This window comes from Monomorium pharaonis, chromosome 3 (genome assembly GCF_013373865.1).
Source record: "Monomorium pharaonis isolate MP-MQ-018 chromosome 3, ASM1337386v2, whole genome shotgun sequence".
NCBI lineage: Eukaryota > Metazoa > Arthropoda > Insecta > Hymenoptera > Formicidae > Monomorium > Monomorium pharaonis.
This window is the reverse complement of record NC_050469.1, coordinates 3,671,966-3,688,892: the sequence shown is the minus strand read 5'-3', so window position 1 is coordinate 3,688,892 and position 16,927 is coordinate 3,671,966. Positions and strand designations below refer to the sequence as shown.

At 36.3% G+C, this 16,927-nt stretch overlaps 1 protein-coding gene across 10 annotated transcripts in view; it reads right to left on the bottom strand.

The window, feature by feature from the left end:
* LOC105836540 (synaptotagmin-7) overlaps positions 1-16,927 on the bottom strand; it is a 198,775-nt gene that overhangs the window by 54,691 nt on the left and 127,157 nt on the right. For 2 of the 10 annotated variants that reach the window (XM_036284857.1, XM_036284858.1), the window contains exon 1: positions 5,314-5,655. The exons of the other annotated variants lie outside the window; for them this stretch is intronic. The gene's annotated coding sequence lies outside the window, so the exon portion shown is untranslated. Of the gene's footprint in view, positions 1-5,313; positions 5,656-16,927 lie in introns of those variants that run through there. 10 annotated transcript variants of the gene reach the window in all.

Sequence of the window (16,927 nt, the reverse complement as noted above, 5' to 3'; positions counted from 1 at the left end):
TTTTTGTGCTAATAAAACGATAAGTTTCATCTATACCATTTTTCATTATACAAAATTACTGTGTATTTAGTATATCTATTAATTACAGCAATCCTTGATGATTATTTTCGAAAGTCATCATGAATGAAAATACTATGACGGGAAAATTTGTAAAAAAATTAAGTCATATGAGTGCATCTCGGTAGCTTTACAATTGCAAGAATTTCCAATCACGAAATTCACGAGCGAGAAAGTGCACAACTATGTATGAAATGAATCAATAAAGATAGTAGTTAAGCAATCGTATGTTACATAGAAAGTACGGTCATACATCAACGTCATCAGGAGGCGATAATTTCATCACAACTTATTGTTGAGGCAGCTTTAAATGTCAGTAATAAAAGAAACGTCTTAAAGTGAAAAAAAGCGAATACTTTCATCCGTTGGTTAGTTTTTATCAATTTTGCACTCAAATAAAAAATAGTAAATTATAAAAAAGACAACCGTGTACAAATTTTGATATGTAACATAATTGAATAAAATTATAGTCATTAAAGAAAGTTTAATCGCAATAATTAAAAGACACACAGAAAAAAAGCAAGTGTCAAATTAACTCTTATATATTCATATGAACGCATTCATTGTTTCATATATACGCAACAATACATAATCTTCTTAAAAAAATTTGAAAATCTTGAATTTCAACAATATTATAGTCTTATTTCAATACTATAATTGTTATTTCAAGAATATAATATAATTATTTTAATAATTTTATTCTAAGAAAATTATAATCTTCGATTTGAACATACAATATTTTCTATCTAATATTTTTTCATTTCCGTTCGAGAAAATTATTCTTAAATTACAAGAATATCATTTTCTTGATTAAACTATATAAAATCTTAAAATAAATTTTCATTCAAGTAAAGTTTTTTTGATTTAACGCAATATAATCTTATTTCAAGATTTTCATTTTGAAACTAAAGGTATTGTCAAAATAACATAATATCCTTTTTTTCTGTGTAGTTTACTCAGCTATGTACATCGATTCACTTAGCTGTCGTCATGTTTTTTTTTCCTTGAATGTAGCATTACGCCATACTATCTCAGTCGTAAGCTACTCCTAGACAGCAGAAGAGAAAAGGATCAAAGAGAAGGGGGAGGGACTAGAGAATCAGCATCTGGCGGATCTTTTTAAACACTTATGCAAATCCGCATCGCGAATTCGACTGCGCACTTCGCTGTCGAGTCTTCGCGAAGTGTCTGAGCAACGATAAGCGCCTGACGCGTCTTTATCCGCATCTGAAACGCCGCGTTATACTTTTGATTAAGGTCGGACCTCGATCGTTTCGCGTAGTGAATTTTTCACGCGGACGCGTTCGGAATCCCTACTATATAGCGCTACAAGATCCGTTTTACGCGGTCAGCAAATTTACGACAATAATTATTATCTCGTTTTATATCTCGCGCACACTCTCATCTCCCGCGGCATATAATGCTCCAGGCAACGGCCATAAATTTTACGCAGCCGAGGGAAGAATTGCCGTCGGCGAACTTAAGTTGCGTTGCGCCGTAAACGAGATTTCCTTCAAACGCGTCACACGATTAATCTCATCAACAATTATCTTCTGCCCTTTCAATCCTGAATTACAACGCACGTATTTTCGAACGGTCTTTGACAAATTCTGCAATATTACTCCACGACGGGGGAGGGGAGAGTTTAAAAGAGACATCCTGCGTCATGAGCAGCGCGGAGCGCCGCTATTGTCTTCTGTAATGAAATTTCAGCAAGAAAAGCAAGAGGGGAGGACCACGCGTTTTTGTCACGAGGCGGACGATTTTTTTTCCCCGACGTAATTATCAGTTGCTAAAAAATTTAACGTCGTTACCGCGCAGGTGCCTTACTCTCGCCCAATACCGTGCCACGTTAGCGACAGTTATTGCCGTTACCAATATCATTAGGCGCACCCGCCGGGGAAAGTTTAATGCTTTAAAAGTTTCCTCCGTAGCGAAACAACGAGCGGAACGCGCGACTTGTGCGCGAGCGCGCTACGCAGATTCATTCGAATGGAGAAAATGGAATTTCAAACGAGGTACTCCGAAGTACTCCGGCCTTTCAGCACTTCGGGGAAAGGAAAGCAAGACTTACTGCTTTCGTAAGATAAAGCGCGAGTACGTTCCGTTATACAATCCCGAGGAAGCACCGCCAGGATGCTTTTCTCAGAGGCGAAACGCGAAAACTTAATCTCCTCTCGATGTAGACTGTCTCCCTTTAGTACATAAGTTAATGCATAAGGATCTTTCTGTTTTCTTCGATTGAAAACGACAAAATTTCCAAGTCGCGTGTGACATTACAGAAAATTAATCGCAGCTAACGAGCTTTACTCAAGCAAAGATATGAAGATAGATTTAAAGAATTATCGTATTGGAAAATTAAGTCTACATAAAATGGTGCCGCTTGAAGAGCGTTTTATAATCGACTTTGTTTAACGACTCTTCCATCCCATCAAAAGCAAGTCTTCTACCTCTTCTATCTAAGTGGTCTCGTATATCAACATTTATGTAGCTCTCTTAATGATGCTTATGAATCTGAGATTGAATTAAACATAGTCTGTACATTTATTCATTACAGCTTTTTAATTATCACGGTCTACACAGCGTAGGTGTGGCGAACACTCTGGCTTTAACCCTCTGCGATTACTAATTTCAAGCAGGAAAGTTCACGCCAATTGAGTGACCGATCTGCAATGGATACTACGGTTGATTAATTATGCACGCGACTACGTGAAAGGGACTTGAAAGAGACGTTATTTCTTTTCACGGAGGCTGCAAAGTTAGCCGTAACTCGTTAATTATCTAAAACTTTATAATCATTCCGTTACCGCAGATGTTGTACAAAAGTAATACTGATGAATACCGTGCAGAAACTGTTTCGAAGTTCGTTATACGCGAACGAACTTGTCATGAACGTATATACTTGTTATATTTGTGTCAATTATTAACTTAGGTAAATCGTTATTTAAAATAAATATAATTCTGAGACTGAAGTAATATAAAATAATAAAGTTCAAATATTTTAATATATTGCAATAAAAAGATCGGCATATCATCTATTTTCTGAATGTTTTAACATTGTTATATCTTCATAACTTTTTTCTTATTTTAATTGCATTCTAGCGCTAATATCTAATATAATTCACATCTCGATAAGTTCTGTATTATAAAGTGTACTTCAATTTGAAAAAATTAATATTTACTTTTTTTAAATCTATTTAAAGATTAATCACCTCAATATGCAGTAATAGTAAAATTGTTGCTACAAGATTAACTTTTAACAAATCATAATAGTAGATAGTTCCATGAATTTTTCGCAAGATTGATTAATTTGATGTTTTAATTTATTCATCTGTAGCTTATGGATGTACATAGTAGGAAACATTTTGTATTTATGTTAAACCTAGTTTTTGTAAAGATTTTTGTGTTGAATTTATAACATCCAAATGTCATAACATAATGCGATTATGTTAATATTGTAATTCAACATTAGTGTTAAAATTAAACAATTCATAGATGAATAAACAAATAACATAAAAAAATAATGTATTAAATTTATGTTCCAAAAAATAATGTATTGAATTTATATTTCAAAGCATAAATTTTAAGCTAAATAAATAAAATATGTATTAATATACTATAAACGCTATTTTTATTAAAGAAATATATTTCCATACTCTATATCCATATTATATCAAAGTGTTACATTTTGGTGTTAATTTTTTACACAATAATTATGTTACTATCTAACATCTCATGTAAAATTAATACAAAAATTTGAATAATTTTTTGGGGACATGCAATATATAATAAATTAATACAAACTTTCTAACTGAATAAAAAAATATATGATAAAATTATTCGGAATAATAATAGAGGTATAAAATATTTAGATGAATGTAACGACGATCGTCTGAATGATCTATAAAGAGTTCGGTTAATGTTCATCGCAAGCGAGCAAGAGCAGAAATAACACATTGGCGACGACGGCCTCAATTTATCATTCAATTTATCATAAAACATCAGCCCTTCCCACAAGAGTCGCCCCTCCCCTTCCCTCGCTATCATGAGGTTAACGCAATAATTAACTCGCATGTACGTGCAATTTCGCCGCCCGATTTCCCACCGTTCTAGCTTATCAGGGCCGCCCTCGTTAGTCCCACCTGCGACGGACCTACGTCGCGGCTCTCGTTAATCAGTCGGATGAGGGTACGTTAACGCTCGCGCGCGCGGTCGCTGCATGAAAATCGAGGGGGGATGCACGAGCGTAGCACGGCAAGGGCGCGTTTTACATCGGCCGCCATTTATGTGGCGTACGACAGGAATACCAGCTAGGCGTATAGAGGTGGCCTGGCGGTGGGAAAATCCTTTGCACGACAGCGAGGACGACGACGACAACGACGACGACGACGACGACGGACTCGCGTTCCCAGCGTCGGCGTAGTGAGACTCTCTCACCGGCGAAACACCCCTGACCCACCTGTTACTATCGGCAGTCTATCTGACCACGCGAGAGAGAAAGAGAGAGAAAGGGGATGAAAAGGCAACTAGAAATCGCGCCGCGCCTCCCGCCCCCCCCTCCTCTCTCTCTCTCTCTCTCTCTTTCTCTGTCTGTCTCTCTTTCTCTTTCATACGTGACCTTTGTGATCATCGAGGAAAAAGCTTGCGGCGTCGACCTGAGAAGAAAATAATACGTTCGCAGCAACAAGCTACCCCTTCACTTTCCCTCTTTCTCTCTCTTTCTTTCTACCTTTCTCATCGTATCGCCGATCGTACCTACCGCCCCGTAAATTTGCATACACTTCTCCTTCCACCTCGTGACTCGCGGGGCCATAAAGATGTCCGCGCCAGCTCGGGCATGAGGCGCGACGCGGGCGGACCCCCGTTCCCACTACCGTACTCCAGTTAAGATCACCTCCATCAAGAGACACTTCCAAAAAAAAAGACGTCTTTCTCTTACCTCGCGAGAAGTATCTCAATGACTCCGATATTTTTATCGGTAATATTAGGTAACGAAGTACGTTTCCTTCATCGACCATCGTATTATCAAGCATCGCTGGTTACCATCTATTTCAGAGTGATTAGCATATCGTTTAATTTCGTTTGAACTCGACGTGAAAGTGTTAGGTAAGCGATAGAGATTGGTCGATCGCCCTATACAGTCGAACATGACGCGAACCGGGATCGGCGGGTTAATCGTCGAGAGCGACGCGTAAATCGGAATTGGGTCCCCTGAGAAGGAAAAGCCTTTCCCCCCTCCCTCTCCCTCGTGTGTACCTTTTCACCGATTGCGTTCCTCACAATGGGCACGGTGTCTGGACGGCGTCGCATCGCGGCGTCCGTCGCACCGATTACCGTCGCGAGCGTCGTACTTCCGCGCAATTGCTCCGCGATCCGGCGTGATGCGGCCGTAACGATGGTGACAGGGTCCGACGGCGGGGCACGCCACGCATATCACAGTAGAACGTGCCCGACTCGAGTCAGACGACGAGCGTCGCGCGTCCTGTTGCGCCTGACGCGAGCGTACGGCGGCGACGGCGGCGGCGACGACGGCGACGCGCGAGTGAGGTCGCTTCGGTCTGACCGTAACGGAGTCGCATCACTGACTGAGGCGGCTTTCCTCCTCGCGTGCCGGGCCCCCGCCCCCTCGCGACCCCTAAGCTCTCTGGGGTTGCTGCGGCGCGTCGATCCTCGGAGCTGGTGCTTTCGATACGTTGGCGCCACCTCGCTGTACGCGAAAGAAATCCGCCGCAACGAGGGGAGCTGCGACGAAATTTGGACGAGAGGGCCTCGAAGGAAACGCTCCGTTAATGCTCCGAGTCCGGAGGGCGAGGGATCTTACCGAGTCTCGAAACTTTTGTTTCAGAGAATGCTCTCCCATGGGCCTTCAATTAAGACGCAACCTTCTCCCCCGGGTTATTGTCTGACGTCTATTGCAGACGGAGTATTCTTATGCATTCTGTCTCGGAGTGCAATTCCAAACAAAGGTCTCGAGGATTATTATTGTCGTAGAAATCAAAGTTTTCGAAATATATAGAATAATGCAGAACATTTTATTTGTAATCATGTCTCTGACATAAAAATTACTTAAACAGTAAGTTATTTTCATATAGAGAAAAATGTTGAAATACTATTAAAAATACTTGATGTATTATTATTTGTAATTAAAAACTTTTTAAATAGAACCTATTGTATTTAAAATTATGACCTTTCTAATCAAAGTCTGCGGAGTTATTTATGAATTAAATTATCCTTATATCTAAAGAAAAGATATTAAAGTATTTCTAAAGTTGAAAACATTTGTATTTTTTATACAACTTTTTAAAATAAAAGAAATATAAAACAATTATATCTAATTATACATAAGCAAAGCCACCTTCACCTAAATACAAAAAATATCAAATTATTATCACACGTGTAAAAAATCTGACACAGCTGTGCGCGTATCTTTAAGCTATCTTATTGCATATGCATAATACTACACTAGAGTAATATATAACATTAATGTATGCATGAGTGTCCTTATAATTCCAAAATATGCATCCTAAGCATCTTAAATTACATCGTAAGCATCTTAAATTCCCTGTCAAGTCCGTTTATATTCAGGATAGTAAAACATATTATCATGAAAATATCATAAAAGCTTCAAGGCATGGAATATCCTGGAGATAAGACGGAACGACCGAAAACTTGATCGACATCCCGAAGAATCATCCTCATGGCTGCGCGATTCACCGCGGCGCAATGTATTGCAATCCAACGAGCGTGGCTTATATGCCAAGGCGCTATACGAAATTCACTTTAGACCATCCATAATTCGCGTCAGATTTAACCATAGAATTCTGCTTATAATTTTATACGCTGGGTATTTTGATATATGTATATATTTTAACGTACATTTCATATGTGTCAAATTTTTGATATTGGCAATGTATTTTTCGTATGTTGCATAAAAATACAAATAGGATCCTATTCAGACATGAATATGTTGTACGTAGATTGTGAAAAATCGGCTTAACGTCCGCGCACTAGAGAATTCACATTTTCAAATATATACTTGCAAATGTATAATAAAAATGATCCTCAATAATCTTTAACAAAGGATAAGAATACGATACAAAAAACGTAATGCAAGTTATATGGAAAAAATAATGGATGTCCTCATTTCAAATGTTCATAAAATAAACATCAAAATTTCCAGGTACGCGATATCTATTTCGAAACCAGTGTAATTTTTATACTGACAGTTGCCGTAACTAGCGCAAGTATCGATACCGGAATATTTATTTACCTTCCATCTATTTTCTTGTTTCATTTTTGTAAAATGTCCGCTGCCATCGCGCGCGCTTAAAATTCATACGCAAACAATTTGCGACAGGTCAATGTAATCTCTCTTCCTTAAAGTCCCTTAATGAAAATTAAAACAGCTATATTACGAATGTACACCTCACATCGCGGGCAAAAAGAAAGTGAGAGCTTTGTAATAGATATGAAACGTAGAAAAAAAAACGAAACGCAGGAAAGTACAAAAACGTGCGCGGATATAGCGCGGATTAGATAGAAGATTTTCATAACACAACGCGAAATGACTTGTCATTGTTTCTCCCTCCTCCCTCCTCCCTGTTTGCTTGTCGGATTTGATCCGCCGTCTCTTTGTAGCGGATCAAAAGACCGAGACAAGGAGAAGCCGTTTTCATTTGTCACACGGAAATTTGAGGTGGTGAGGTATCAGAAAACGTAAGCGAAGCACCGCATTATTATGCGGCGACAGAAAGAGAAATGAAAATGTCCATCGTTGTTGAACTTTGAAAAAAGAAATCCGAGTTGAACTTTTCGCGCTCTGCTCGCGAACCCGTCATTTTTAACTCTTTGAACTTTACACGTGTACTTCAAACAGAAAACGAAGACGTGATTAATTTGTAAGTGGATGACGTCACCATTGTTTACATTAGGATTATTAACTGCAACGTGACCACGCTTTATGCAAAGGTTACAATACACATCCGCGAGCGGATCCTGGTCGAGAGGGAACGTTTAAAGTCAGAATGTAGTGTACGCCAACGGGCGAAACGTATTCACGTATTCTAATTCTAAACGCAGCCGTTCTGACTGACATTACATATATTCGTTGAGAGAGCTGCTTTCCCCTTTGGACAGATAAAATTGAGAAGCAGACGGCTACACTTGTCGTTCCGAATGTACGATGAGAACACACGCTATTGTTTCGCTCCTCGCACGTCAAATAGCTAATTCGCTAATTTACAGTGGAACACGTTTCCGACAGTGTTCTAGCTAATGTGATAGGTGTGCACTACGATTTTTTTGTAAGAGCACATTCGAAAAATACCACGAGATAGAAAGTATTCTATCTCTGATGAAATTCAAATTGTAAACCTGATAAATAAAACTTAATCAATACACAGTATTAATGAACATTTCTAAGTAATTAAAATTTAAAATTAATTTTTTTTTATTCTACTGTCCGTCCGTTACTGTTGTCATTCGGAAATGTCTGAGAATTAAAATTAAATGTAAAGTTCTATAATTCATGACAATATTCTATACAAATTTTATATCTTGTTACAATCCAAGAAATATTTCAAGAATTGGAGTACACAAAATATACATACTCTATATGATAAACAGCATAAATAAAATTCTATCCCTTAAATCCCAACACAAGTCGTTTAAAGTGGATTTTAAAAGTACAGCAGTGTTCAGTTCGATCTAACAAACTGCATATAAGATCTTGTTCGTCTTACGCTTTTTAATTGCACACTTTTCCACAATTTCCCGGAAGCGCGTTCTCTACTTCTTGGAAATTAATGAAAGCCAAGTGGTATTTCCGCTTATGTACGAATCGCGAAAGTTATAACGACGAGCCATTAAAATGATCGAACTTGTATATAACTTGGCAAAATGTAAAGCTGTCGTCATGATGACACCGAGATGATATCGCTGAGATGACGGCATTTCAAACCGTCGCGGGAAAGAGCGATATTGTTCATCTCTCGACTTTCAACATTCGGCTGCATCCTGCACACGAGTTCTTCCCCCTCCCCTCGCTACCCAAGGTCATCCATTATTCCACGAACAATCGATGCGACGAAAGTCGCCGGATATTGGACAGGGTCTCGTGAGAAGAGGGTAGGAAGGCCTGGAGACCGACCGTAAAATAGAAAAATGAATGCAGTTATAGTTTATAATTTTGGATACTTGATTCTGCTACACAGATCGCGTTTAGTAAAATGGCATACTCACTCTCCAGCTCCACACAATATCTTCATATTTATCTTTGAACTTGTACGTGTACATTTGTTATTCTGTCACCGCTGTTGAGAACAACGGGTTTTCGACGTAAACAAAACGTCAGCGTTCCGCTGATAAATATTTTATGTTGTAATGCTGAATAAGCGGATTTCAATACATTTGTGGTAACTACATTAAGCGCAATACAATAGTGATGATAAACAAATATGAGTTTGAATATCGAAACTGATAAAAAAAAAACGTAGTTATATGATGTATAAAATCACTCTAATTATATCAGAAAATTCATCTTAAAAACTAGAGAAAGTCTAATAAATTATACCGTATTTAACATATTTAACGTATTTAATAATTATATATTAATTATATTTAATACTTAACAGTAATTAATCTTTGATTAAAGGTAACTTGACACACTTGATATCCGATGAATATTTGTTAGTTTTCAAATAATACTCATGTTACATTAATATCTTCATTACATCGCAAGAGTGTAAAAATAATTCATACTTTGCAGTCACACTCGAAACAACTTGCCGATTAGACAATAAAATATAAGCCAGGAATGTCCCGGTTACAGTCTTGCGAATGGTTTTCAAGGGTTTTAAAAGAACCTTTAATTAAAAAGTATAATTTTAAAGTAAGATTTTAATTCAGTAATCAAGATGTTAAAGTGAAAATTTTATGTCTAATTATAAGACGACTGTACAGCACGCGGAGAAACTGAGTATTTCAATTGGTTATACAGATATTATATAACTATGTTTAATTAAAAACTTCTGAATGCATCTGCATTAATTTTAGCTAATTAAATGGACTCTCGGTCGCGACAGAAGACACGGTTCATTTATATTAATTTCAATTTATTAATTACACTTCCGAACACCTACAAACAAATCTAATTATTCCACGTCTAATAATTTAAGTTGCAATTGATTTATACCTACATTATACTATAATACAATGATCATTTTATTCATTTTATTATTATAATTATAATTATTTTATATGAATTATTATTTCCTGTCATTAATTATTTTAATTATTATATGACAGTGTACATAAAAAATAATACATACTCCATATTCGCAAATAAAAAACCTGTTTGAGCCAAACATTTATAAAAGATCCTGAAAAAGAGTTCCAATTGCTATCCATTGCTTCTTTATCAGGAGTACTATCATTTGTTCGATCACTTGTTGCTCTAAATACTCGTCGACTTAAATTGGTATTATCATCTGCGTAAACCTGCTCATATTCCCGTTATATCCCAAGAGTTGCTAAGGAGAGAAACATTATCAGTTATGACGGACGATGGCAGCTCTATTTCGTTGGGGTTTACCGACTATATGTGATGCACAGAACCGTTCTAATTTACCGACAGACGAGCTCCCATGGTTGTACGCCGTACTAAAAACTATAAGCTCGATTATAATAATATAATAACAAAAAAAATTTTTACATAAAATAATATATCTTTTTCTCAGGCTTAATTTTCTTTTAATTGTTCCAATTTTCTGTAATTGCCCTCTTTTCTCTAACTAGTTGTATTTAACGTTTTCTTTAATTTGTCCTATGTCGACAGAGCAGAGCTTTCTCTCGCAAGTGTCGGTATTTCATGTTAATCAGTTTTTTCTTAGTATTAACTTAATGTTAGTTTAGTATTAGCTAGTGTATTTCTTAGTATTCATATATGAATTGAAAATAATAGCGGCAAAGTACTTCCAACAATCGTATAAAGTTACCGTTAATTACAACAGCTACACTATTCGTACGTGGGAAGCAATATATGCGTGACAACGAGCAATACTGTCCACTAATTCAAAGTGCATTATTAATCATCTTAGGATTAGCCAGTACAATTTTTTAATTGCAAGTATAAAGAGCGCTCTTTACTTAATTAAATCCCATATGCAGCGCTGCTCGTGCCCGTTCTTTGTATAATGTAAGGCGACATTCAAAACAACATTTTTATTTATTTATAGTGTCTATGATAAACCCATTCGTCACATCTGAGATCAATCATTACTTAGCAACACATTGCTACAGATAATAATCGCGGCGTTTCATGATTGTAAGGGAAAGTTCTCAACTCACAAAAATTCAAAATCTTATAAAACCTTAGCAATACAAAGTCTTGTTATGTATTAAATCTTGTTATGTAATTCTTTGCTACTCGAATTTATCCGAAAGAAGTAAAATTAACTTTTGAAATGGATTAATTTTCAATACTTAATTTTACACCTTAAAGTAAATTTAGACAAGCAAAAAATAGTTTTTTAAAATGTCTTTTATATATTTGCAAATTTTTTATTTTTAAAGTAGAAACTTCCCCCCTTTGTAAGCTAAATGCTTGAAACCTCGATATGTCATTGTGTTTCTTCATCCTATGATGATCCTACTTTAGCAAACATAATCAACAGCATAAATTTAATTATATAATTTTATATACATTTAGTAGAATCTGATAAATTACACTATATATATGTATCAATATATACTTAATTAGGGTCTTTAAAGCTATTAAATGTTATTAAATCAAATATCTTAACTAGTATAATAGAAGCCAAGTAATACATCATTTTTAGAGTTTTTTAAATAATATATCTTGCTTTTTTAACTTAAGCAAATATTCTTTGAAAAAGTAAATTTGGAAGAGTCTTAGGTATAAAAAAATAAAATTTTTTAATAAATTCAATAGTCAGCAAAAACCATTATCTAATTTTTTCTCTATTAAATTTTTTTTTTTTTTAAAAATGCTTGAAAATTAAAAAATTTTTTGCCGCAACGACGAATTCCATTTAAGATTTACGTTAAGAGATAATAGTAGATGAGTGGCATAGAATAACGGTGAAAATATTTCAAAATATTCTAAATATTTGAGTAAAGATCTTATTATTATGTAAAAACTGATGTTTTAAAGAACATTTCCTAAAGTTAATTTTTCTATTAATTATAAATTTTTAATTTATACTGACTTTTAACAGTGGTTTCTCGAAAAACACTCACATAAATTCAGGATTGGGAAGTAACTCGTACTTGTAACAAAGTTACAGCTAGAGTTTTCTTTATTTCAGTGATTGTAACTTCGTTTCTTTTTTCCATCCGTAACTGTAACTTAACTTAGTGCATTTTTTAAATAACTAAATTAATATATAAGTTTTAATACTACTTATAACTCTGTGTGTGTGTGCAGCGTGTTCAAACTATTCCTAAATAAAAGACGTAAATTTAAGTTTGGTACACGAGCCAGCGCTAAATAGGTCAAAGAATCTGTAGATGAAGACGGACCAGCAGGTTCAGGGCAAGTCCTGTACATATTCGTAAAAGCAATACAGTTTCGTTGAGCGCACCGAGTTACGATACAAAAACATTCGTTCAATGGAAACCAACATGTTCCAACCTTTCTTGTAGAAGCGAACATAACTGGGTCTTAAAAAGCTTTTTGACTTATGTGCGACGATCGAATTGATTCGTCGGAACGCCATAACTCTGGCAACAAACCATGCGTAATTTCTTAGGCGAAAGGGAGAGAAGCTCCCATGTCGAGGAGCAGAAACGAAAAGAATAATGCGAAGAAAACGACGAGAAAACGTCTTTTACGCGAATATATGTATTGTCGAACTCTCTTCGCGATATCAGGACTAAATTTATATCTTCTGGTCGAGAAAAATTTCAGGCAAATTATTATTATCCGTTATGCTACGATTTATTACAAAATCTGTATTTGTGTCGCAAATGTTTAAATTGCAACATCTAAAAGTAAAATGTATGTTAATATTTCACTTTCTTTTGGCACACAATTAACGCCGAGAATCCACAATTTGAGTCAAATTATTTGACGATTTGTCTTTTTATAATATTAATTATCCTCGATAGAACTATTTATTTTTGCAAAATATCGTTTATTTGAAAACTCTTGGTAAAATCGATCGGCGGGTATTTCATATCTAATTGAAATTTATAGCATTTCGAAATTGAGTTTACCACCGTCCAAATAAATAGTTGAATAATAGACTTACGGTCGCTTAACTTCAGCTCTAATTAATAATGAAAAGAATATATTATCAGATACTATCTGCATATATACATATATAGATACCGTCCTCTAGCTATAACAGATTATCAACTCGTAAAATATTAAAGAAACATATTAAAATTTTACGCACATTCGCTGTAGAACGTATAAACGTATATTTTAATATGTCCGTACCGAATCTTTCGTGCGTAATTATGAAAAATTTTATTTCACATAAAATATCTAAAAAAAATTTCATCGAGAAAAGTAGAACATCTCAAACCTACCGTTATAAATATAATGTTATCATTACTTTGCAGTTACCATTATGTGTCATAATTCTCAATTTTCTCATATTTTTATAGTTTTAATCTCAATTTTCTCATAACTTTATATCTCTACTCTGGTATAAAAATATAAGGTAAACTTAGAGCCGAGTGATTCTTCACTACTGTTCTTCGATAAGGGAGGATTAATATTTAAAATTATTGAGGTGGATCCTCGTCAAAATTGTATGAGGGAAAGTTTTGCTTTATAAAATTTATTGAACGGCAGAGAGTGGTTCGAGAGAAAGAGGAGGAGAGAGCGAAAAGGAAAGAGTGCTACAACTGTTGGTTCCGTCTCGACGAAGGAAGAATTTTCCCTCTCGACACGGTCCGGATTCTAAAAGCAGCCCTTCGTCCCGTTTCTGATTGTTAATCATCGACCCTGCATCTATAATGGAAGCGGCGTACTTGGAAACGGATCGCGAACAAGCAAAGAGACCGCATATTATCAGACAGAATGCTCACAGAGAGCATTCTGTGAGGGATTGAAAGCCGTTGGTCTTGTACGCCGTGTCTTCACAAAATTTGTAATAACAGATATGTAAAGAAATACTGTTTATTAAAAGACACGGCGGTTTACCACCATCCAATGACCACGTTGTGCTGCATGTGTGAGCGAGACAGAAATTCCATATTTATAACGTGTAATAATTGTAACGAGGTATTGATCGCGAGCCGGTTTTCTTTCCCCTGCGTGTTACGTGTATACGGGACTTCGAAGAAAAAAATATAAAAAAAATCGCAAACACGTATCTCGCCGTACATACACGTAAGCGTTACCCTGTTGTCATTCAAAAGTCTTGCGGCGAGTTCGCTGTGTCGCATCGTTGTCACGCGCACCCTTTCCCTCCTCCCCAACCCCTCCCGCCTAGCTGATAGTCAGGATGGGGGACGAGGACGTAACGGGGTTGCAAAAAATACCGGGAGAAACGATTTATTTCCATCGTCCCGCTTTTCCCGCCGAGAAACGCTATATTTAACCCAGGAATCCCGGGAACCTGCGTGTTTCCAGACGCGACACGTGAACTTCATCACATATGAGAAGCGTCTTCCAAGGTGGCGGCGGACTCCGCGATTTTTACGACCGGGCCGCGGCAGGCAGAAATGGGAGATTGCACGGAGATTTATCTCAATTGCATTAATAAAATAATAAAAGAAAAGAGAAGAAGGCGAACATTACGTAAAACTCATTATCGGGCGATACTTTATCGTCTCCATCATGGCTGAGACAATAATGTACGTTGCATAAAGGTGACGGTTTATTTTTACACGACTGCGTTGACCGATTACGCGGAAGCAAAGGGTTGTGCGGAACCATGGATCCCTTCGAGTCAATAGGAGGTGCTCGGCCGTAAAGCAGAAATTAATCGCGTCACGCGAGAGTGGCGTTCGTGTCTTATCGGTGGTCAGATACTTCGACATGCCGCCGCGAAATTGTTTACTCCGTATAAATTTAAATATAAATTTATTCTCAGCATATCTCTCTTTTCGCCTCCCTTCCTCTCTCTCTCTCTCTCTCTCTCTCTCTCTCTCTCTCTCTCTCTCAAATTCGTACACACACACACAGAGATTCGATCTTGTGATGAAACAGTCGTTAATCAATTCTCGATATTTTGTAAACGAACAAAGAAATGCACACATACGCAAAGTAATTTAAACCACACAAAATATATATAAGATTATATTAATCAATTTCTTCATTTATTTTATAAAAAGTAAAAAAATCTCGATAAAAAAATTTCACTTCACGTTGCACATACGATAAATAATGATGTGTCTGATGTTCGCATATTACTAACGCATATTACTAACGTTACGTAAAATGCTTACATATATACGGCGTGACGTAAACGACGTAATAAAATGCAGAATATTGCGTTGACCATAAAAAGAAGAGGGAGTAAGTAACTTTTTCAGTTCTATATGTGTTTTTGTCCTATTAATAAACATCCTTTATTTCATCATTTACAAACGATAGCGCATGTTATACGTAAGATAGATGTGTAAGATAGACAGAAATAAAAAGAAAAATTAGTAATAATTAAAAGCTTACTGTTTAAAATCGTAAAAGCAAATGTCCTACAATCAAATTCTCATCTGTTGAAGAGATCGGCTCAGAGCACGTCGAGAAAAATTTAATAAGTAAATTTTGGTACATTTTATATTCGTGATTGTGCCACCGCGCAATACGGTCCGCATAGAAATGCTCCTCTTATTCAGGTAGGATATGTCAACTTTGTTTTCTTTTTTTTATGATATGGTAATGTAATTTCGTGTAGAAGAACCCGCGTCGCGCGATAGCTATAACTACACGTGCCGACAAGCAAGACGCCCGCGAATGCCCTCAAGCACGTACTTTTATTCCTAGCTGAGGAAATATGTATGTGCGTGATACTCTACCCGGAACCGTAAAAATCCGTCGAAATTTTAAACGCGAACGTGTCATAAGCGATGTATCGCAACGGCATGCGCGCAGTGGCGCAACAATTTGCAATTTCATTGCTATACTCCCTCCCTATATTTTCTTCCTCGTTTCATTAGGGTACTTTGCATTCAAATCTCACGACGCACTGTACATACTGCGCCGTTACGTGTTTTTCGATGCGCGACGAACGATACAACATTTCGCGAATCATCGCGAATAGTACGCACGGTTCAACGTTGAACAGCGCGGGTCGATTTAGAGATATTTTACAGTAGTGTAAGCGGAGTTTGAAACGACGCGATGCATCGGAAGAAGTCAGCGCGGCGCTCTTCTTTTTATCCCTCAAGCGGTACAAAACGCAGTGGAATTTCCGCGCACGTGGCTCTTCGATAAAATCGCAATTATCCGAAGAGCCGACGCGTAATAATACCGCTGAACGTAAATTATCTACTTCTATAATATATCGCTGTACGCATATTTTCTAAGTTACAACAATATTTTAAATTTCATGTTCATAAACGCACCTCTCAAAATCATTTGAAATGATTTAGAATCGAGGGAACACCTTAGTTTTCGTTTTCATGTTTGCATTATTAAATATGTCGAGAAATATTATAAACTCTTATAATTATTTTAAATTCGAGAATGACCAAATCAGAGTGCAAGTTTCATTTTTTTCTATTATTTGTTATAACAAAACAACTGTTAAAAAAATTTTTTTAATTGTTTTCAAGTTATTAAAAAAAAAAAAAATGACAAGAACTCAATACAACTGAGAAAAGATCTAATAATACTTTTATTCCTTTATATGGAAAAAAATCATTTTGTACTTATATTAAAATCGATTCTTGT